The 22,711-nt window shown below is 40.1% G+C and overlaps 1 long non-coding RNA gene across 1 annotated transcript; it reads right to left on the reverse strand.

Annotated features, from left to right (window-relative positions):
• Positions 1–18,457: 18,457 nt before the first annotated feature.
• LOC109568320 (uncharacterized) lies at positions 18,458–18,947 on the reverse strand. Its single transcript, XR_002182229.2, has 2 exons — positions 18,809–18,947; positions 18,458–18,704 (listed from the first exon to the last, which is right to left on the reverse strand). It is a non-coding gene; the product is annotated as an uncharacterized lncRNA (long non-coding RNA).
• Positions 18,948–22,711: the final 3,764 nt, after the last annotated feature.

Below are 22,711 nucleotides of genomic sequence, written 5' to 3' on the forward strand. Positions count from 1 at the left end.
TTTGAATGTTTCTTCACTGAAGTCTAGACTGATTTGAAATACAAAGCCCGGGGCTTCTAGTCTTAAGTGTAATCCTATTTAGGGAAACACGATTCAGACACTCATGTGTAAGTATGACAAAACCGGCATGGATTGATTTACATGATACTTGAGAGCCTTTTACAAAATACTGAAGTCTGCATGATGCTTTGCCACAACTTGCATATATTTCACAACGTATTTACAAGCCCCTGGTTCAACAAATCGAGAACATTCCTTTTACCACCTTTTTGTCTGGGATCAGATGTTAACAAACCCTGTAACTCGCTGTTTCTGTACCCTGATTCTTTACCTGCAAGTGAAGCTAACGATGGGATCCTTCTAACAAACTTGTTGTGAGGATTAAATAAGATAAAACATACAAAGTGCTTAGAAGGGGGCATGTTACTTCTTCCAATACCAGACTTATTTCAGGACAACAGATGAACATAATTACAAAGCCTTTAACAGTGAGTGTGGATACTCGCCTTCCTGGATTCTCATCTCATCTGCTTTCTAAGGCACTGTTGTTGATGAGTTGCTCAGTTGTGTCCGGCACTTTGCGACCCCATAGACTGTAGCCCACCTGTCTCCTCTGTCCATGGGATTCTCCAGGCAAGAACACTGGAGTGGGTTGCCATTTCCTTCTCCAAAGACACTATTATATCACTATAAAATAACAAACATTCCTCCTTCTTTTCTGTTTTTCCAACAGTTGCCATGTTCCTGAATATCTGCAAAAGCACATCAGGATGGGGAATGCAGTCAAATTTTTGAAAATACGCATTACAAGTAAAATTATTCTGTGATTATTGTCTGATACAAAGTTTATTGACCATTTTCTTTTTCTCCTCACCCTAAAAAGTGGAATGAAATTGAAGTATCATTTTCTATTTTCACCGAGAGAGCCAAAGCTTTATTTCCTATTTTTTGCTCCGTTAGTTCTCAAATGAAATTGTCCTTAGAGCTGTTCTGTGAGCCTGATGACACAGCTACAGCATGACTGTGCTTTGCCCTCCTACACAGTAAAGTGAAGTGAAGGTCATTAAGTTCAGTTCGGTTCAGTCACTCAGTTGTATCTGACTCTTTTGACCCCATGAATCGCAGTACGCCGGGCCTCCCTGTCCATCAACAACACCCGGAGTTCATTCAGACTCACGTCCATTGAGTCGGTGATGCCATCCATCCATCTCATCCTCTGTCGTCCCCTTCTCCTCTTGCCCCCAATCCCTCCCAGCGTCAGAGTCTTTTCCAATGAGTCAACTCTTTGCATGAGGTGGCCAAAGTACTGGAGTTTCAGCTTTAGCATCATTCCCTCCAAAGAAATCCCAGGGCTGATCTCCTTCAGAATGGACTGGTTGGATCTCCTTGCAGTCCAAGGGACTCTCAAGAGTCTTCTCCAACACCACAGTTCAAAAGCATCAATTCTTCAGCTCTTAGCTTTCTTCACAGTCCAACTCTCACATCCATACATGACCACTGGAAAAACCATAGCCTTAACTAGTTGGACCTTTGTTGGCAAAGTAATGTCTCTGCTCTTGAATATGCTGTCTAGTTTGGTCATAACTTTTCTTCCAAGGAGTAAGTGTCTTTTAATTTCATGGCTGCAGTCAGCATTTGCAGTGATTTTGGAGCCCCAAAAATAAAGTCTGACACTGTTTCCACTGTTTCCCCATCTATTTCCCATGAAGTGATGGCATCGTGTCCAACTCTTGGTGACCCACATGGACCATATCGTCCATGAATTCTCCAGGCCAGAATACTGGAGTGGGTTGCCATTTCCTTCTCCAGGGATCTTCCCAACCCAGGGATCAAACCCAGGTCTCTCTAATTGCAGGCGGATTCTTTACCATCTGAGCCACCAGCTAACACAGTAAAGTGTAACATTAAACTGGCCACTATGTGTAGAGGATGTAAGATAAATATTGAATCTGAAGAGCAAACATATCTAGTGTATATTCATGATTAAAGCCATAGTACCTTAAAAAAAAATCTCACCCCAAGGATTTTCCTAACCAAGTAGAGAAACTCGTGATGAAGCACAAGGACACAATGATTTTGATAACCGTTACCTAATGAAAGGTAAACACACATAAGGGTGTTTTTCAAAAGAACCCGATAGTGGTTTTCAGAAGCAATTAACAGCCAGTGGTGTGTATTATTTAACAGCATCAATGGCATATCTTCTCTCAACCAACTAAGTAGCATACAGGTTCCAACCATGTTCGAATTGAAGAAAAAAAGCAAAGAGGATGACAGAAACTTGACTGAACCTGTCAAAAATGCCATTAGTCTTTCTCTGTCTTGCAGAGTTATATGTTATTTAAATGATACTTAAAGAGCTTTGTTGTACAGTTGATTGTTGAAAGCTTTGAAATTGAGTAATTTGCCATTTCTTAGTGCTCTCTAAGCAAATACAGGTATACAGGGAGATCCAACCAGTCCATCCTAAAGGAATTCAATCCTGAATAGTCATTGGAAGGACTGATGCTGAAGTTGAAACTTCAGTACTTTGGCCGCCTGAAGCAAAGAGCTGACTCATTAGAAAAAACCCTGATGCTGGGAAAGATGGAAGGCAGGAGAAGGGGATGACAGAGGATGAGATGGCTGGATGGCATCACTGACTCAATGGACATTAGTTTGAGTGAGTCCCGGGAGTTGGTGATGGACAGGGAGGCCTGACGTGCTGCAATCCATGGGGTCACAAGGAGTCTGACATAACTGAGTGACTAAACAACAGATATATTTTTTCTGAGTTTTCACAGCAGCTAGAAGCACCAGAAAGTGTATTTCCAACCAGAAGACAGAGAGAGACATAGAGAGAGACAGAGAGAAAACGTGTATGTTATAACGAAAATGGATGTGGAAGATGGTGATGTTAATTTTAATTTTGTTGGCTGAAACATTCCCTAATATAAATGTATTTAAAAAATAAAGTAAAAATGTGTCTGCCTTCAAATTATTTAACATAGTTAAGTCACAAAGACAGAGATTATATTGGCAGTGAATTTAAAGTTCTCAACGTTTTCTTTGCTAATTTCTATATGCTAAGATTTCCCAGGTGGTGCAATGGTAAAGAATTTGCCTACCAATACAGGAGAGGCAGAAGACACAGTTTCGATCCCTGGGTCAGGAAGATCCCCCACAGGAGAAAATGTCAACCCACTCCAGGATTCTTGCCTGGGAAATCCCATGGACAGAGGAGCCTGGATGGCTAAGTCCAGGGGTCTCAAAGAGTTGGACACGACTGAGCACACACACACACACCACACACACACACAGATACACACACGTTTGTTTTAAAATACAAGTATATTTCACTTCCCTGGATCCAGGCAACACTGCTGCTGCTGCTGCTAAGTTGCTTCAGTCGTGTCCCACTCTGTGTAACCCCATAAACGGCAGCCCACCAGGCTCCCCCATCCTTGGGATTCTCCAGGCAAGAACACTGGAGTGGGTTGCCATTTCCTTCTCCAATGCATGAAAGTGAAAAGTGAAAGTGAAGTCGCTCAGTCGTGTCTGACTCTTAGCTACCCCATGGACTGCAGCCCACCAGGCTCCTCCATCCATGGGATTTTCCAGGCAAGAGTACTGGAGTGGGATGCCATTGCCTTGTCCCAGGTAACACTAAATTGATTTAAAAAATATGAAAGGTGAAAGGCTAACCAACCACCATTCCTTAGGAGATGACTTGAGAGTTCAGAGAGAAGAAGGGATAAAGTATGGTGTTTGGCATGGTGGTTATTCTCCATGGGAGACCAAACTCAGGGGTCTGACTTCTTCGCGTCTGAGTCAGTGTGCTTTGCTCTACTTCTTGGACACTGAGGACGCACTTAGCCCTGTGCTTCAGATTCGGTTTCTAGACTCAGATGAGAACTACGAAAATTAGTCTGACGTCACTGATTTTCACAAATGCCCTCCAGCTGCTAGCCAGAGACTACTGCACACACACTAATGAGGTCTGACCGATGGCCTTTCTATTCTTCTGTGAGAGGCACCAGTATTTGTGCCTAGTAGAGATAACATCGGAGAAGGCAATGGCACCCCACTCCAGTGCTCTTGCCTGGAAAATCCCATGGCCAGAGGAGCCTGCTAGGCTGCAGTCCATGGGGTCGAGAAGAGTCTGACATGACTGAGCGGCTTCACCTTCACTTTTCACTTTCATGCATTGGAGAAGGAAATGGCAACCCACTCCAGTGTTCTTGCCTGGAGAATCCCAGGGACGGGGGAGCCTGGTGGGCTGCCGTCTATGGGGTCGCACAGAGTCGGACACGACTGAAGCGACTTAGCAGCAGCAGAGATAATATAAAATCCTGGTGATTTTGCCTCCTGAATGTTCCCATCCACTCTTTTCCTTCTCTACCACTATTTCTCTATTCCACAGCAGTCTGTCCTCTCACATACCTGGCAAGAGCTTCTTAACTGATGCACCTCTGCATCCCCCCCACTTCTTTGCCCGCAGCCTTGCCATTCCAGAATGCACGGCTCGCCTTACTCAGGTCAGACTCTGTACTGAGCCCCTGCCACCCCCACCACCGTCTCTAACCTACGTTCTCCCACTGATCTTAGGGTAAATTATACTCATCAGCAACATGGCTGACAGGTAGATCTGAGTCACCCCTACCTCTCCAGCCCCATCTGGACGCCCCTTTCTTCTCGCTTTCTTGATCCTGTCCTCAAAAGCTTCTTTCCCTTGCACTTGCCATCTTCCCTCTCACCACAGACCCTTTGCACATGCTGTTCCCTTTAACCCCAAAGACACCTTGTCTTCCCCGTTCTCCCTCCTCAGCTTCACACCTCACAGTGCGGTTTCCTCACAGGAGACTTCCTGGACCTCCTGAGTCCAGCCACTCATCACAGCACTTGTAAGAGCAGCAATCCTATGCATGCTGTGTGGTAATTTGATTAAGGAATCACTTCGAGAGCAAGTGATACCTCTCACAGCTGGGATATCTTAAGTTTAATGAAGCAAGGCTCAGCTGTGAGCTAAAAATAAACAGTCATTAAAACACTTGGGTCAGAAAAAAAGCAAGTACTTAATATCATCTAACTGAGAAGGCAATGGCACCCCACTCCAGTACTCTTGCCTGGAAAATCCCATGGGCAGAGGAGCCTGAGAGCGTGCAGTCCATGGGGTCACGAAGAGTCTGACATGACTGAGCGGCTTCACTTTCACTTTTCACTTTCATGCATTGGAGAAGGCAATGGCAACCCACTCCAGTGTTCTTGCCTGGAGAATCCCAGGGACGGGGAGCCTGGTAGGCTGCTGTCTCTGGGGTCGCACAGAGTCGGACACGACTGAATCGACTTAGAAGCAGCAGCAGCAATATCATCTAAATGAATTTAAGATTTTAAATCTCCTTAAATTCATGTTTTGAAAAGAATTTTATTGAATTTTAAAGGGAAGTTATTTTATCAATATTGGTTTCTTAGCCTCCTGCATTTGAACACAGTCTGAAAACAATTTTTGCAATGTCTCTGCATAGGTGGTAAGTCACTTCATTTGAGTCAGACTCTGAGACCATGCGGAGAAGGCAATGGCACCCCACTTCAGTACTCTTGCCTGGCAAATCCCACGGACAAAGAAGCCTGGTAGGCTGCAGTCCATGGTGTCGCTAGGAGTCGGACACTACTGAGCGACTTCATTTTCACTTTTCAGTTTCATGCATTGGAGAAGGAAATGGCAACCCACTCCAGTGTTCTTGTCTGGAGAATCCCAGGGACGGGGGAGCCTGGTGGGCTGCCGTCTATGGGGTCTCGCAGAGTCGGACACGACTGAAGCGACTTAGCAGCAGCAGCAGCAGCAGCTGAGACCATGGACTGTAGCCCACCAGGCTCCACTGTCCATGGGATTCTCCAGGCAAGAATACTGGAGTGTGTTGCCATACTGGTTCTCTTCCAGGAACAGGTCCTTTCTCTAAACTCTTTTTTGTTTTGTTTTGCTTTTTAATTAAAAAAAATTTTTTTTTGAGGTACAGTTGACTTATAACATTGTGTTAGTTTCAGGTGTACCAGGCGGATAAAGGGAGGTAAAAAGAAAGACTTCCCGAGTCTCCTGTTTCTTAATTTTTTCACTTAAAACTAACTCACATATCAAAAAGACATTTTAGGGTGGCAAATTTTACTCCCCTACAACATCAAGAGCATAGGTAATAGTTAAATGTTGCAAAATAATTAAGAATTGATGAGTTGAGAGCATTTATTGCCTTTTTTAAATATGACATTTAATTTCATATTTATGTCATTTAATTTTGAATAATGACTGCTTATCAGAAAATTTCTGGAAATTTAACAATTGATTCTCAGAAGCCAGTATAAGAATGCTTCGTAACACCACTAGAGTCACCAAAAGGAGTGAGTGTCACAAAAGATGCTGTGAACTGAAATGCTTGGCTGAGGCCACAACAGAGCACCGCAGGTCTTCTCTCCCTCAAATCCAAGTGGTGCTTTTAAAGTCAATCAATTTGTGGGAGGTGGGAGGGCTAAATGTCAGAGAATATTTGGTTTAAGATAAGTTTTTTTTGAAAATATTCGTAATGTTGAAGTAATAATAGCAGGGTGATTAAAAGCATGGGTCTGGAATCAGATAGCCTTATATTTGATGTCCAACCCTGTTATTTCATGACTTGTTCAACTGAGCAAGAGTTTCTGTCATTCTGAATATAGCTCTATATCTATACATGAAGATAATGATGTCTACCTTCCTAGTTTTCTATAAAAAGCAATTGACAACTATTGCCTTTCCCAAAGTGTGTGCCACAAGACACTGGTTTTGTGAAGTGTTGATAGGTACTAATCTGAGAAAATTCTGGTTTAAAATTAAGAAATTTAAAATATGGACTCTGAAGAAAGGATATAAATGAACTTGTTTACAAAACAGAAATAGACTCACAGACATAGAAAACAAACTAAACAAACTTACGGTTACCAAAGAGGATGGTGAGAGGGATAAATTAGGAGTTTGGGATTAACATGTATACACTACTCTGTATAAAATAGATAGCCCACAAGGAACTTCTGTATAGTACAGGGAACTGTATTCAATATCTTGAAATAACCTATAATGGAAAAGAATCTGCAAAAAAATCTATCTGGATCACTTTGCTACACCCCTGAAACTAACACAATCGTGTAAATTAACCATTCACACATGTGCGTACTCAGTCGTGTTCAACTCTTGGTGACCCCATGGACTGTAGCCCACCAGGCTCCTCTGTTCATTGAATTTTCCAGGCAAGAATACTGAAGTGGGTTGCCATTTCCTTCTTCAGGGGATTTTCCACACGCAGGGATTAAACCTGTGTCTCTTGCCTCTCCTGTACTGGCAGACAGATTCTTCACCACTGTGCAACCTGGGGGCTTCAATTTTATAAAATAGCTTAAAAAGCTGAAAAACTATTAAAAAAGTTAAGTTAAGAAAGGTTATAATAAAGAGTAGTCAAGAAAGGTATTTTAAAAGGAACATTTTGAAATGTGTTTGTCTAATGATCTCTATTCACACTGAGTGTTTGAGAATCTATTTATTATATTCTGAGGAACACATGGATAAATATGTACATGGTGCTCAGCATGGGGCTGGTAAATGACTATGGGCCTGATAACGAAGAAGAACAATAACATTTTTACCCAAATAATTAAAAAATAATACTCTGATATATGATTAAATATTTAGCATAGATACGGTGGTTTGTCCAATGAAAAAATGAAGTCCTGCACAGTCAGATGGGCCAAAGGCCATTATAGACAGGAACTCCATGAACACTTCAGAGACTTTTGTAGATTCAGGTGGAATAAAAACCAAAGTGAACTGAAAGAGAATTGAAAAGCTGGGATTATTAGTCAACCAGAAAAACATTGAAAGCAGAAGCCAAAGCTGAAAGAAAAGTAAGGTAAACCTAAGAAGTCACCTCTCAGATGATACATAGAAAAGAAGAGGGCCCTGATGTGAAATCACCAAATAGAAGCTTTCTGTCTTCCTAGGGTTTCCTGGGCAAATTATTAGGAGAGGTGAGTGAACAAATTAATAGCTACCTGAGACTAAAAGAGTCTGGACTGGGCTAGGAAAAGACAGAGTCCTGAGAAGTCTTAGGGAGCAAAACAGACTCTAGCATAAGGTAAAGGGACTGAGCAGAGAAGAGACAAGTAGGCTTGTGGGAGGGAGGAAAATGCGCTTGAAGGGAGCAGGTTTGGTGTAAAGAACTAATCTGCCCCCAGTGAATTAGCAGATTGATAACTGAATGAATGTAACTGCAAACACACAGAGAGAAAGACCATGCCTCTGTGAAAAGCGATCAAAAGAAAGGAGCTACTTGAAGAGGTGCTGGTTTTGACCTCTAAGTGTGAGCATCACTTCAGCGTTCAGGAGGACAGAGGGACCATGATCTCAGTCCACAGTTCTGCCTTGCATATGGAGACAAATCAGAAAAGTTGTAGCTTTGTCAGAACCAGGGAGAAGCCTGGGGAAGATACTGTTTGGACCAGCAGAATTCACACTGCTGTGTTAACCCTGCCAGGTGAATCTGAGTCCTATCTTATAGACGTTGTCTCAGAGCAAAACTTATAAAAAGGGGAAGTGATCATCTATAAAAGCGAACTGGGCATGTATATTATGTGCTGATGACCAACTTTGGAGAAGTCAGGGTACAATGGGTATGGGACAACCCTTGACTCTAACTTCCAACACCCGGAATTGACCTTGAAACCTTAGCAACAGATTCCTTTCTACCAGAGCTACATAGGAGAAGCCGTCTGTTTGAGAATATTACACCCTTCACCTTGATTCAGGAAACTGTATAGTAATCAATCTGGTTTCTTAACAAACACTTAAGGAAAAGGAAAAAGCAAAGACAAGAAAGCGATGCCTTTTCGGAAGAAGGTATCACTGTTAATTAGCGGTTCTGAGTAATGGTGATCATAACCCAAGAGTCAAGATTAATTCTTCTTGTTCTTAGGCTTTTGATCTACAATTCAGGATTTGCTTCTGACCTTGTAACTTAAATTGTGCTGTAAAATGTTGTGATGATAGATAATCTTTCCAAATAAAGGCCCAGGGAGCACTGGCCTTACGGAGTGCACAGCACCCGCACTGCAAAGCCCAGACGAAACGCTCTGAAAGCAAGGTGGGGTAGCCACTTGCGCTCATTTCCCTTGATCAAGGGCATCATTGGTGACATCTCTTCAATTCAAAATCTTTTGACCTTCAGGAAATTACAGCACAGTCCTTTCCAAGGTAAAAATTACCCCATTACATACTCTGAGATTTTAAGTGCAGCTTTCACAAAGCATCCCTATTACACTATCTTGCTTTTGCCAAGGACACCCTCTTGCCCCTGGCATTCAGCTCTGACCCAGTCTGACAGAAGCAGGGCAGACTGAAAAGAGCAGCAACAGAGCCAGCCAGCGCTCCCCTGCTGCTCTAAGGATACTTTCACATTTTCTCTCTCCCTTTCTTTCTTTCTTTTCCTCCCTCCCTCCCTGCCTCCCCCTTCCTTCCTTCCTTCCTTCCTTCCCTTCTATACAGCAATGAAGCTTTATTGCTGCTGCTAAGTCGTCAGTAATGTCCGACACTGTGAGACCCCATAGACGGCAGCCCACCAGGTTCCTCCATCCATGGGACTCTCCAGGCAAGAGTACTGCAGTGGGTTGCCATTGAAGCTTTATAGAAATCTAAAAAGTGAACTTTTGACAGGAAATACAGCTCTAAGAGATACACTGCATACGTCATAGTACTGCCCACCCTGCTCTGTTCCTCATAGCTTAAAAAAATACATACATGCACATCACACGCAAATATATATGCTTAAAGGGAACGCAAGAGCCCCTTGATGAAGGTGAAAGCAGAGACGGAAAAGCCGAAAAGACTAAGGTCGTGGCATCTGGTCCCATCACCTCATAGCAAATAGATGGGAAAGCAATGGAAACAGCGACACACTCTATTTTTTTGGGCTCCAAAATCACTGCTTATGGTGACTGCAGCCATGAAATTAAGACACTTGCTCCTTAGAAGAAAAGCTATGACCAACCTAGACAGCATATTAAAAAGCAGAGACATCACTTTGCCAACAAAGTTCCACATAGTCAAAGCTACGGTTTTTCCAGTAGTCATGTATGGATGTGAGAGTTGGACAATAAAAAAGGCTGAACACCAAAGAACTGATGCCTTCAAACTGTGGTGTTGGAGAAGACTCTTGAGAGTCCCTTGGACTGCAAGGAGATCCAACCAGTCCATCCTAAAAGAAATCAACTCTGGATATTCATTAGAAGGACTGATACTGAGGATGAAACTCCAATACTTTGGCCACCTGATGCGAAGAGCTGACTCATTGGAAAAGACCCTGATGCGGGGAAAGATTGAGGGCAGGAGAAGGGGATGACAGAGGATTAGATGGTTGGATGGCATCACCGACTCAATGGACTTGAGTTTGAGCAAGCTCCGGGAGATGGTGAAGGACAGAGAAGCCTGGCGTGCTGCAGTCCATGGGGTTGCAAAGAGTTGAACATGACAGAGCAACTGAACCACAACAGTTATTAATAGTATTATTCAAATATTGCTTCATCCACACAGTTATGCATTAAATTAATAACGCTTGTTCTCTCATTTTATCTATAGCTTGGTTCACTTTTGTAATTGTTGAGTAAAAGTAGTGAGAGGAAAATCCTAAAGTTAATGGAACTCCCAACAAAATCTGCAATATGGGAGTGGTAGATTCCATAACATACCTAAAATGCAATCTCATTATCACTATCTATCTCTGTCTGGAAAATCTGAATTTAAATTAAAGCCTTTTAAAATTTCAGCATTAGATTCCATATTCACAGACACCTGTACACAGAACACACACAAAAATGATTCAAGAGATCAATTATACATATAATTCTATGTAGTAAGACCGTTTCAGATAGTGCTATACATAGTGCTAAGCTAGATGAAAAATCAGTTAATTGTGCATCCACAAATTATGTAATCCAACATTTTATCTTCTTAAATCAGGTTGCCACATTTGTAGGAAGATCTGTAGTTTTTAGAAAGATAATGTTTTTCATTTCCTTCATAAAATACCCAACTGTAGTTAAGACAAACTTAAAAATTTTTTAAGATATAATAAGGTATCAAATATCTTTATAAGTTGGAGAAAGAAATGGTAAACCCACTCCAGTATTCTTACTTGGAGAATCCCATGGACAGAGAAGCCTGGTGGGCTACAGTCCATGGGGTCACAAAGAGTCGGACACGACTGAGTGACTTCACTTACTTACTTACTTACTTACTTACTAAGGTATCAATATGATGTTTAGCCTGAAAATCTTTTCATAGCCTTGTCTGGATTGAGAAGGCACCTTTGCATTGGGTCCTTTGTGTGTTTGTTTTGAAGTATGCCTTACCTTTTTCTGGGCAAGTTTTTAATGGCCAAGCAAAAATAACATAATTACCACTGTCTACCTAGAAAACAATGGCATCTTTTAAATATGTACCATTTTTCCAAAACAGAGTGAATTATGTAGATATTAGCCCACTCATTCCTCACAACTAAAGTATAAATTAAAACAAGTTTGAACCAAATCCCAACTTAAGAAACATGGAAATTGAAACAAACAAACAAAAAAACCCAAGAGAAGTGGGCAAGGTATTTCAGGAAATCAATTGCAGGACGCTGTCAGTGAAGACTTTGGACTTTTCTAGGACTCTGGCCATTTAGGGCTTGGCTCTGTGTTTAACCTACTCTTTGTCATTTTTTCATGAGTGCATTTCCGACATGATAACCTAGGGAGAGATATTTCAGTTGTGATTCAAGTTATATTACAGACCCAGACTATACAGTGTATTGCCAAGTTCTTGGTTCACTATGTGCATCCAGAACCTGAATTTAAGGAGCCACCCGTATTAGAGCATTAGAACTAGAAATAAAGCTAATATATGTGCAAGATAATCCATAGTGTTTATTCAAAACATCAATTTTTTTGTCCTTGCAATTAGCCAAAAAGTTAATGTATTTGATTTCTAATTAGGTGCTTGCATAATCACATTAAATTTAAGAAATTATTATATGAATATATGTAAATATGATATGGTATTCAAATATACATGGGCTTCCCTGGTGGCGCAGATGGTAAAGAATCTGCCTGCAATGCAGGGGACCCAAGTTTGATTCCGGGGTTGAGAAGATCTCCTAGAGAAGGGACTGGCTACCCACTCCAGTATTCTTGCCTGGAAAATCCCACAGACAGAGGGGATCACAAAGTCCATGGGGTCACAAAGAGTTGGACACAACTAAACAACAGCAAGAACAGCAATGAATATACTTAGGGTATAGAATTTATAAAGAGATCTTATGGCTTTTGACCACAAAAATTTTAATGAAGACAATATATAGGCATACTGTATGCAAAAAAAGAACAAATACATCTCACTTTACTTTCATACTTTCAATGGTCAGAAGCTACTGGGCGCAAGTGGGATGTGGCTGCTTTGCCTAAGTTGACCTACCGGAAATAAAAACCCAATGTAACCCAACAATTGTGGTTATTCTCATGTGTAACATTTCAAAATTCTCATATTTTATTCTCAGAATTTTACTTATGGATGACCACATAATATCTGAAGTGTTGTTGTTTAGTTGGTAAATTGAGTCCAGCTCTTTTGTGACCCCATGGACTATAGCCCCCTGGCTCCACTGTCCATGGGATTTCCCAGGCAAGAATATTGGAGTGGGTTACCATTTCCTTTTTCAGGGAATCTTTCAGATTCAGAGATCAAACCCGGGTCTCCTGCATTGGCAGGCAGATTCTTTACCATTTGAGCCACTAGGGAAGCCCCACTGAAGTGCAGGGAGTGCGTTTAATAAGTGACCGTTTAGAGGGTGCTTGCATTTTTCATGAAATGTTTTCTTTCTTTGTGAATGTATAAATTTGAGCCCCAATGTCTACATATTAATCTTTCTCCATGTATGCTATTATTCTATTAACTGATTTGAATTTTTAAATTATGTCTAATTCATTCGGTTCAAAATTTATGGAATGCCTCTATATACAAGTCTCAGTTAGGTATTCAGTAAATATTTTTAAAGATGAGGAAAGTAATCCTGAAATAAAGATTACCCCCACAATTTTTTTCTTATAAGAATAAAGATCTAATTTTTAAGAATAAATTAATCATTCACTTAATGAATCAGGAAAACCTTTAACAACTTTAATTTGGTTAATATTAAACAGAAGAGATAATTTGTAATCCTAACTTTGGGTTAGGTAGACTTGAAATCTTGTTAGCTGAAAGAAGCATGTTGCAACGTGTTTCCTCTAAGACATTGCAAATGTTTCAAAAATGTCAAATGCTGCAAAATTGTAATTCAGGTGATTGTTCTCTTTATCCTTATTATAATCAAATCTTTTTATGTAATTTGTATTATCACTGACTCGATTCTTGCCTGCCCTGACTTATTACTGATTCTTCTAGAAATAACTTAACATTTTTTAATGTTTGGCCTTCTAAAGCAAGGCCTTATTTTCTCATGTTTAATTCAAAATATTGGAAACATTTCCTTTTTACTTCTGTCAGTAGGATTTCCCAGGCAAGAATCCTGGAGTGGGTTGCCACTTCCTTCTTTGGGGGATCTTTCTGACCCAGAAATTCAACCCAGGTCTCCAGCACTGCACTGCACTACAGGCAGATTCTTTACCATTGAGCCACGAGGAAGCCCAGTGAAGGAAAGAACATGTAGTTTTGGTTAGGCTTAGCTTTGTATATTTATTTTCACAGATAATAATTCTACATTTCTATCATCTGTCCCAGTAGATGTTTTTATCATAACCTAGTTCACCGGTTTCTATTTCTTAGTTTCCTTCAAGAGAAGCTATCAAGTTCAGTCCCAAGCCCACAGTTCAAGTTCAGGTTCGGTGGGGACAAAGCACAGTGAACTGGAGCTGTAGTCTTCTTGGGCAGCTGTGATTAGGACATCACAGCTTTTGATGTGCTCTTTCTCCTTTACTTTTAGTTCACCCACTAGACTTAAGCCCGCATTTTATATTTAAATGTGTTCTGAATCATGACATTTTGGTACTGCTTGGTTTCCCTATAAAATTGTTAGAAATTCATTGGGCCTCTTGCCTGATCAGTCATTCATTACATAATTTTGAATTTGATTGGTCACTGATTATACAGTTGAATTTCAGCTGCTGAGGAAACATAGTACTGTCTTATGTCCAAGACTCTCATTTGCAAAATTTACTTGCCAAGATGATAAAAGCCATCTTTGAAAATTGCTACCTTTTGGGCACAAGTTGTTTATTTTTAGTTAATATTTCCTAAGTGATGCTTTATATTGTCAAGTACTGCATTTGTTGTTTCGTATTTTAGTAGGAAAATCTAAAAATAATTGTCATCAATAACTTTTAAGATCTGAAAAGCAGGAAATTATTTCTGGATTTAAAATAAACATTTCTATTAAATACGCTGCTATACTTGCTACTCTTAATTGTTAAAGCACTTGCTTTTAGGTTGTTATAGGAAAGGGATTTGTGTTGTTTTGCTCCTAAAATTGTACCTTAAATATGAAAGAAACCAAATATATATATGCTCCTGCTGCTAAGTCACTTCAGTCGTGTCCGACTCTGTGCGACCCCAAAGACGGCAGCCCACCAGGCTCCCCCGTCCCTGGGAGTCTCCAGGCAAGAACACTGGAGTGGGTTGCCATTTCCTTCTCCAATGCATGAAAGTGAGAAGTGAAAGTGAAGTCGCTCAGTCGTGTCCGACCCTCAGCGACCCCTGGACTGCAGCCTTCCAGGCTCCTCCATCCATGGGATTTTCCAGGCAAGAGTACTGGAGTGGGGTATATATCTAAAACACAGAAAAGGGAGGATGCAACCATTGACACAACTATTCACCTCATTTTGAGGGGATATTTGGAAATTCCATTCAGTTCTATGAGAATTCATTGAATGTTTTCTTTGTGGAAAAATCCTTCCACAGGCTATGAGGAAAGAAGCCAAGAGGACTAAGGCATGCTTCCTGGTTTCAGATTCACAAAGTTCTTCAAAGTAAATATTTTATTATGACTTCATAGATGAGAAAACTGAGGTTCAGAGAGGATAAGGTATTTGACCAAGTGAAACAGCTAAAGCAGTCAAACTAGGTGTTCGTTCTCACACCTGATGACCACAAACCACTTCCGTTGCTCATGACCCCAGGATTCACGCCGTAGAACTGCAGCAGCCTGTGTTGAACTAATGTAAGCATCTCAAATAGCATTCTGACATTCAAGATTAAGTAAAATATATTGCTAAAATTAATGTTATTTGCTTTTTTCCATTTTTAATGTGATTACTAGAAAATTTAAAATCATGTGTGTCTCTCATTTGTAACTTACACTGTGGTTCTCCTGGACAGCACTGTTTCAGGGTGTGTGAGTCACTCAGTCGTGTCCAACTGTTTGCGACCCCATGGACTGTAGCCTACCAGACTCCTCTATCCATGGCATTTTCCAGGCAAGAGTACTGGAACGGGTTACCATGCCCTCCTCTAGGGGATCTTCCTGACACAGAGACTGAATCTCCTGCATTGCAGGCAGATTCTTTATCATTTGAGCTACCTGGGAAGACCTATTGTTTTAGAAAAATGCTATAAATTTCTTACTTAGTGTGTTTCAAATTGCATTTTATTTTGCTTTTACTTATCCCTTTTATCCTCCTGAAATCTATGAAGCTACATGAATGTTCTCATTAACAAGATTCAGAAACTTTTATTGGACGCATCAGCAAAGCATTTTTCCCTGAGTGCTTGAATTAGAGGATTTGTAACTTCCTGAGTGCTCCTGAAAAGCTTTTTGGTGGCAGAATGCTATTGCTACCTGAATAGATTATAAGTACATTTAAATGAGGGTCAAGTTTTGCTCTCTGTTTTCTACGATCAACATTGTAAATGGTTGGTGCAGATGGGTTAACAAGAGAGGGAACTAAAAGCTCGAGGCTGAGAGAGAAAACTAACTGATTCTATTCAGTGACAAGAGAAATGAAGCAAATTATTAAAACTTAGACCTGCCAAACTATTTTTAGTCTAGAAAAAAAAAAGTGTATTTCCACTGCCTTTAGAGTTATCGTCCACTCTTTCTCCATGCCCTTTGCCCTCTGAGAGTCTTATCTGTAGCCTAAACGGACACAAATATCTGGTTAAAATAAAAATCTTCCTTTTTTCTCTCCAAACTCCAACTATTTAGGTCAAAATTTTATCAAAATTGCAATTTAAAGAGGAAAATAAACAGAAGTGAAGCATAGTCAGCCTCCTTTGACTATGTTTCTTTGATTTGTAAATTGGGATATTGCTAAAAACAACAGGCAAAATGGAGTAGCTTATGCTAAGTCCCATGGCACCAAAGAGACTTAATTATAGTTTTGGCTCCACCAGAAGTGGAATTTTAAGCCAGCCAGTCAGGAATGGCCTAATTTCCTCAGATTATCTGAAGGGGAGGGACTAGCAAGCTATAATGGAAACATGAAGTTCAAGTTGACCCTGATGATCTTTCAGTGAAGGTCTTATGGTTTTGCTTGCTTTTTACTTGCTTGTTTTTAAGACTAAACCGTTTTTAATAACCTATGCTGTTCTCCCTTGAAACAAAGCACTCTGTAAAGTGTGTGATTTTATCTTGTTTGTAGCATTATGATTTGACATCCTTCCTCTGCAAAGTACTTTGTGGCACATATTTTTAATTCATATAAATCAATTAACTCAATTTTAGGACTTTTCTGTGTTGCCACCAGTGATAACCAGACTTACTCATGGCCCTAATAAAAATCAGTCACCCAGGAGTGGAATAGGGGCTCAAATTCCTTAAAAAACTAGAAATAAAACTACCACATGTCCCAGCAATCCCACTACTAGGCATATACCCTGAGAAAACCATAACTGAAAATTACACATGTACCCCAATGTTCATTTCTGCACTATTTACGATAGCTAGGACATGAAGCAACCTAGATGTCCATCCACAGAGGAACAGGTAAAGAAGCTGTGGTACCTATACACAGTGGGATAATACTCAACCATAAAAAGTCAGAAAGAGAAAGACAGACATCGTATATTGACACATATGTCAGTGATGCATGTGGGATCTAGAAAGATGGTACTCATGAACCAGTTGCATGGCAGCAGTGGAGATGTAGGCATAGAAAACAGACTTGTGGAAACAGTGGGGGAAGGAGAGAGTGGATGAATTGGAAGACCACCATGAAAACATACACATTCCCAAATATAAAGTAGATAGCCAGTGGGAACTTGCTATATGACTCTGGGAGCTCAAATCAGTGACAACGTAGAGGGGTGGGATGGGGTGGGAGGTAGGAGAGAGCTTCAAGAGGGAGGGGGCATATTATCCATGGCTGATTCATGTTGATGTGTGGCAGAAACCAACACGATATTGTAAAGCAATTATCCTCCAATTAAAAATAAATACATTTAAAAAAATAGTAGACGCTCAAGAGGCTTCTAACTTTTGAACAACAAACTTAACAATAGAACTCGCTTTTATTTAACATAAGATTTGTTGTTAAATATTTTGCATTAATTTGTTCATTCAGATAACATCACAAAATTCAAGTTGTTTACATCTTCAAGGACTGACCCGGAGCACCAAAATAAATAGACTTAACAACAAAGAATAGATTTCTGTTAATTTCCAGTTCCTTTGGCAGGTAATAAGTTTGTTTCATCATTAAAATAAACCAAGTTTCTCAGACTTAGGAGTGCCCCACACTGTAACGTTAATGCTCTGATTTGGCAGTTAGAAACAAGCAGCATTGTACTGGCTCAGACGGTAAAGCATCTGTCTACAATGCGGGAGAACTGGGTTCGATCCCTGGGTCGGGAAGATTCCCTGGAGAAGGAAAGGGCAACCCACTCCAGTACTATCGCCTGGAAAATCCCATGGACAGAGGAGCCTGGTAGGCTACAGTCCATGGGGTCGCAAAGAGTCGGACACAACTGAGCGACTTCACTTTCACTTTTATACTTAGACAGGTGTTGCATATATATCTTAGTCTATTTGGACTTCGATAATAGAATAACATGGTTTGGGTGCCTTACAAACAACTGAAGTTTATTACTACAGTTTTGGAGGCTGGGAAGTTTGTTAGCAAGATGCTAGTAGATTCGGTGTCCAGTGAGAGCCTTCCCTGAGTTCACAGATGGCTAACTTCTTGCTGTGTCCCCTTATGGTAGAATCGACGAAGAAGCTTCTTGGGGGTCTCTTTTATAGGAGTACTAAACCCATAGGAGCCCTCATGATCCAATTGCCTCCCAAAGGTCCCATCTTTAAATATCATCACACTAAGAGTTGGGATTTCAACATATGAATTTTAGAAGACATAAGCGTTACATAAAAACACACATAGACACACATATATATAAAGAAATGTGTTATGTATTATAAGGAAATATAAAAAAGAGCTTTAGCTATTTATTTTGATTGATTTATTATTATTTATTCATTGCTGTGCTTGGACTTTCTCTAGTTGCAGCTCATGGGCTTTGTTTAGTTGTAGCAAGTTGGCTACTCTCTTTGCTGCGGTGCGGGCTTCTCGTTGCGGTGGCTTCTCACACTGCCAGGCATGCACTCTAAGCCCGTGGGCTCCAGTAGTCGTGATGCATCGGCTCGGTAGTTGTAACGCTCAGGTTTAGTTGCTCCGCGGCATGTAGGATCTTCCTGGAAAAGGAATTAAACTCATGTCCCCCAGTTGGCAGGCGGGTTCTCGACCACTGGACCACCAAGCAAGTCCCAGAGAGATTTATTATAAAGAGTTAGCTTACATGATTATGGAAGCTGACATATCCCAAGGTCGGCAGTCAGCAAGTTGAAGAACCTGCAGAATTAACAGCACAGTGCCAGTTCAAAGGCCAACAAGACTGAAACCCAGGAAGAGCTGATGTTTCTTTTACCTTAGAAAGCAGGTAAAAGCCAACGTCCATCCTACTTGATGGCGAAATCCTTCTGCTCACAACAAGGTCAGCCCTTTTGTGCTACTCGGGTCTTCAGCTGATTGGATGAGGCCCAACCCGATTAGGAAGAGCAATCTGATTTACTCAGTCTACCCATTCGAATGTTAATCTCATCCAGAAACGCCCAGAATAATATTTGCCTAAATGATATCTGGCCACCCCATGGCCCGGTTAAAATAACACATACAACTGACCATCGATTTGTGTGTGTGTATGTATTATCTTTCAGAAAGCTTACGCTAGGCACCAATAACATGTAATAAAAATTGGCAAGAAAGGGAGCAATATTGAGTACTCATCCTGGCATATCTACAGGCATCATATTTTTAAATAACAGAATTTCCCCTATTTTATAAGGGAAATATTTTTCTTTATGAAAGAATTCTAGCTCAGTAAATGTCAAAGGGATAATAGAATCAGAAATCAAAATTTTGCAATGTTGATGAACCAAAACTTAATGAAGCTCATTTACAGGAACTATAAAGGACAAATCAAAATTGTGGAATGTTCTATCCCACAGTTGACTTGGTTTTTTACATACCAATACAAGGGAAGAAAGAGCAAGGTTAATCTTAAATTAAGAAATTTAGAAGAGTTAAGACAGACCTAACAGAATTTGTCTAGTTCTTGATAACTAACAAGGTCTAAAAATACTTCTTCAGCTAATCAGAGAAATCAGCAGTTATTAGGTGATACCAAAGAGTTACTATGACATTTATTAGGTGTCATACATAGAATTTCTTTACAGTATTCTCTTTATTCTTATGTGCATTTGACATTTTTCATAAGAAAAAGAAGTTTAAAAAGAAAAGAAGCCTATGTTCTTTTACTCTTTACCTTCACAGTGTGAGGTTGCCCATTTCTTCTTAGCTGTAGCAATATTTATGACCAACCTAGACAGCATGTTCAAAAGCAGAGACATTACTTTGCCAACAAAGGTCCATCTAGTCAAGGCTATGGTTTTTCCTGTGGTCATGTATGGATGTGAGAGTTGGACTGTGAAGAAGGCTGAGCGCCAAAGAATTGATGCTTTTGAACTGTGGTGTTGGAGAAGACTCTTGAGAGTCCCTTGGACTGCAAGGAGGTCCAACCAGTCCATTCTTAAGATCAGTCCTGGGTGTTCATTGGAAGGAATGATGCTAAAGCTGATACTCCAGTACTTCGGCCACTTCATGCGAAGAATTGACTCATCGGAAAAGACTCTGATGCTGGGAGGGATTGGGGGCAGGGAGAGAAGGGGACGACAGAGGATGAGATGGCTGGATGGCATCACCGATGGGCATGAGTTTGAGTGAACTCCAGGAGTTGGTGATGGACAGGGAGGCCTGGCATGCTGCAATTCATGAGGTTGCAGAGTTGGACACGACTAAGTGACTGAACTGAACTGAACTGAAACATTTTTTGTTAATCTAACAAGTGAAAATAACTTGTGCTACTGTTTTAATTTGCAGTTCTTTAAAGTACACAGCATGATGGTTTGAATTATATATATTATGACGTGATTACCAATATAGATTTAGCTAACATTCATCTTCTCATATAGATACAATAAAAAGAAAAGAAAATAGAAAAGCATAAAGGAAAATAATATTTCTCCTTGTGATAAGAGCTCTTAGGATTTAACTATCTGCATTCTTGTATATCAAACAGCAGTGTTACTTACAGTCATGTTGTACATTACATTCCTAGTAATTGTTCATCTTATAACTGAAAGCTTGTCTTTTGACCACCTTCCTCCCATCTCTTCCTTTCACCACCTTTAGTAACTACAAGTCTGATCTATTTTTATATCAGAGTTTTGTTTAGATTTCACATGTAAGTGAGATCATACAACATTTGTCTTTTCCCCTCAGATTCATTTCACTTAGCGTAATGCCTTCAAGATCCACCCATGTCGTCACAAATGGAAGGATGTCCTCATTTTTTAGGGCTGAATAATGTTTCGCTGCATATATTATGGATATATATATATAATGTATACATATATATTGCATATACATATATACGCCACAACTTCTTTCTTTATCCATCTATCCACCTATGGACACTTAGACTATTTCCATGTCTTGGCTACTGTAAACAATGCTGCTATGAACTTGGGGGTGCGGGTATCTTTTCAAGTTAATGTTTTCATTACCTTTTAATATGTTCTCAGAGGCAGAATTGCTGGTTCATATGTAATTCTGTTTTTAATTTTTTCAAGGATAATATGGAGGTATCATTAGCCATAGTGGCTGCTGCAATTTATAATCTCATCAACAGTGTCCAAAGGTTCCCTTTCCTCCGCATCCATGACCCCTTTTCTTACCTCACATCTTTTTGTTTATGGGCATTCTAACAGATAAGAGGTGCTATCTCATTGTGGTTTTAATCTGCATTTCCCCAATGGCTAGCGATGTTGAGCATCTTTTCATGAACCTGTTGGCCTTTTGTATACCTGCTTTGAGAAATGTTTATCCAGATTCTTTGCCAATTTTTTAACTAGGTTATTTGATTTTTGCTACTGAGTCACATGAGTTCTTTCTATATTTTGGATTTCTATATTAATCGCTTATCAGATTATGGTTTTCAGTTTCTTTCCACTTTTAATCTCCCCCCACCAAAGGAGATATATTTCTTAAAATTCTCATTCCTCCTGCTACAGTTTGTACGCTCGCACACACACACACATATATATGTAATTTTAACCTGTTTTCTCTGTGCCTGATCGTGATACATAAAACTTAAATCTTGATACATAGATAATCTGGAATTCAGTTGAACTTTTCTCAAGGTTTACATTCCTAGTAATAATTGTAGGACTTCCCAAGAAAACCATTTAGCCAAATTTGCTCAAACTTTTGCTGCATGAATACTTTTATTTTCACTTTTGCTTTGATATGTTACGTAAAGACAGCTCCTGTTAGCTAATTACTACGGGAAAGTATCTTTGATAATTTTGGAAATGAGCACTCTGCCCTCCTACTACTGTTCTCTGAAGCAGTCCGTAAGCTTGCTTAAGCCTATTAGTGAGACCACCAAAACTTGGAAGATAGTAAATCTGATATATTTTGTTGACAAAAATTATATATTCATCTTTAATTGCCCCTTGAAATAGCCACTCCTTCATCATTCATGGTAACCAGTGAATACTGGGAGACAGACCTGGCCACTGCATATGTGAACAAATGTGGGCCTTCCATCTCTTATTCTTTTTTTTCAACTGTAGTATAATTACTTTACAATGTGTGAGTTTCTATTGTACAACGACGTGAATCAGCTCTTTGAATACACATATCCCTTCACTCTTGACCCTCCTGCCTACCCTCCATCCCAGCCCGCTAGGTCATCACAGAGCACCGAGCTGAGCTCTGCGTGCTGTTCGGCAGCTTCCCAGCGGCTGTCTATTTTCCACACGGTAGTATATGATACTATATTGATATTATATATTGATATATATTGATACTATATTGATATTAATTTCTGAGAAGTAAATATAATGCCTGACTACGTCAGTAGGCCACTTACCAGAGGGACTAGCAAAGGGCTACATAGTTAATTAGGTACATATCCTATTATAAATCTATACACCTATAGAAGCAAAAAATGATAAGGGCACATAAAACTTGAGGAAACTCTCTGCCATTGACTTCTTATTTTAATAATAATGATCACATTTTCAAAATAATATATTACGGCTCAGTGTAGAGAAGATTCAGAGGCGCATGTCACTCT

This window comes from Bos indicus, chromosome 14 (genome assembly GCF_029378745.1).
Source record: "Bos indicus isolate NIAB-ARS_2022 breed Sahiwal x Tharparkar chromosome 14, NIAB-ARS_B.indTharparkar_mat_pri_1.0, whole genome shotgun sequence".
NCBI lineage: Eukaryota > Metazoa > Chordata > Mammalia > Artiodactyla > Bovidae > Bos > Bos indicus.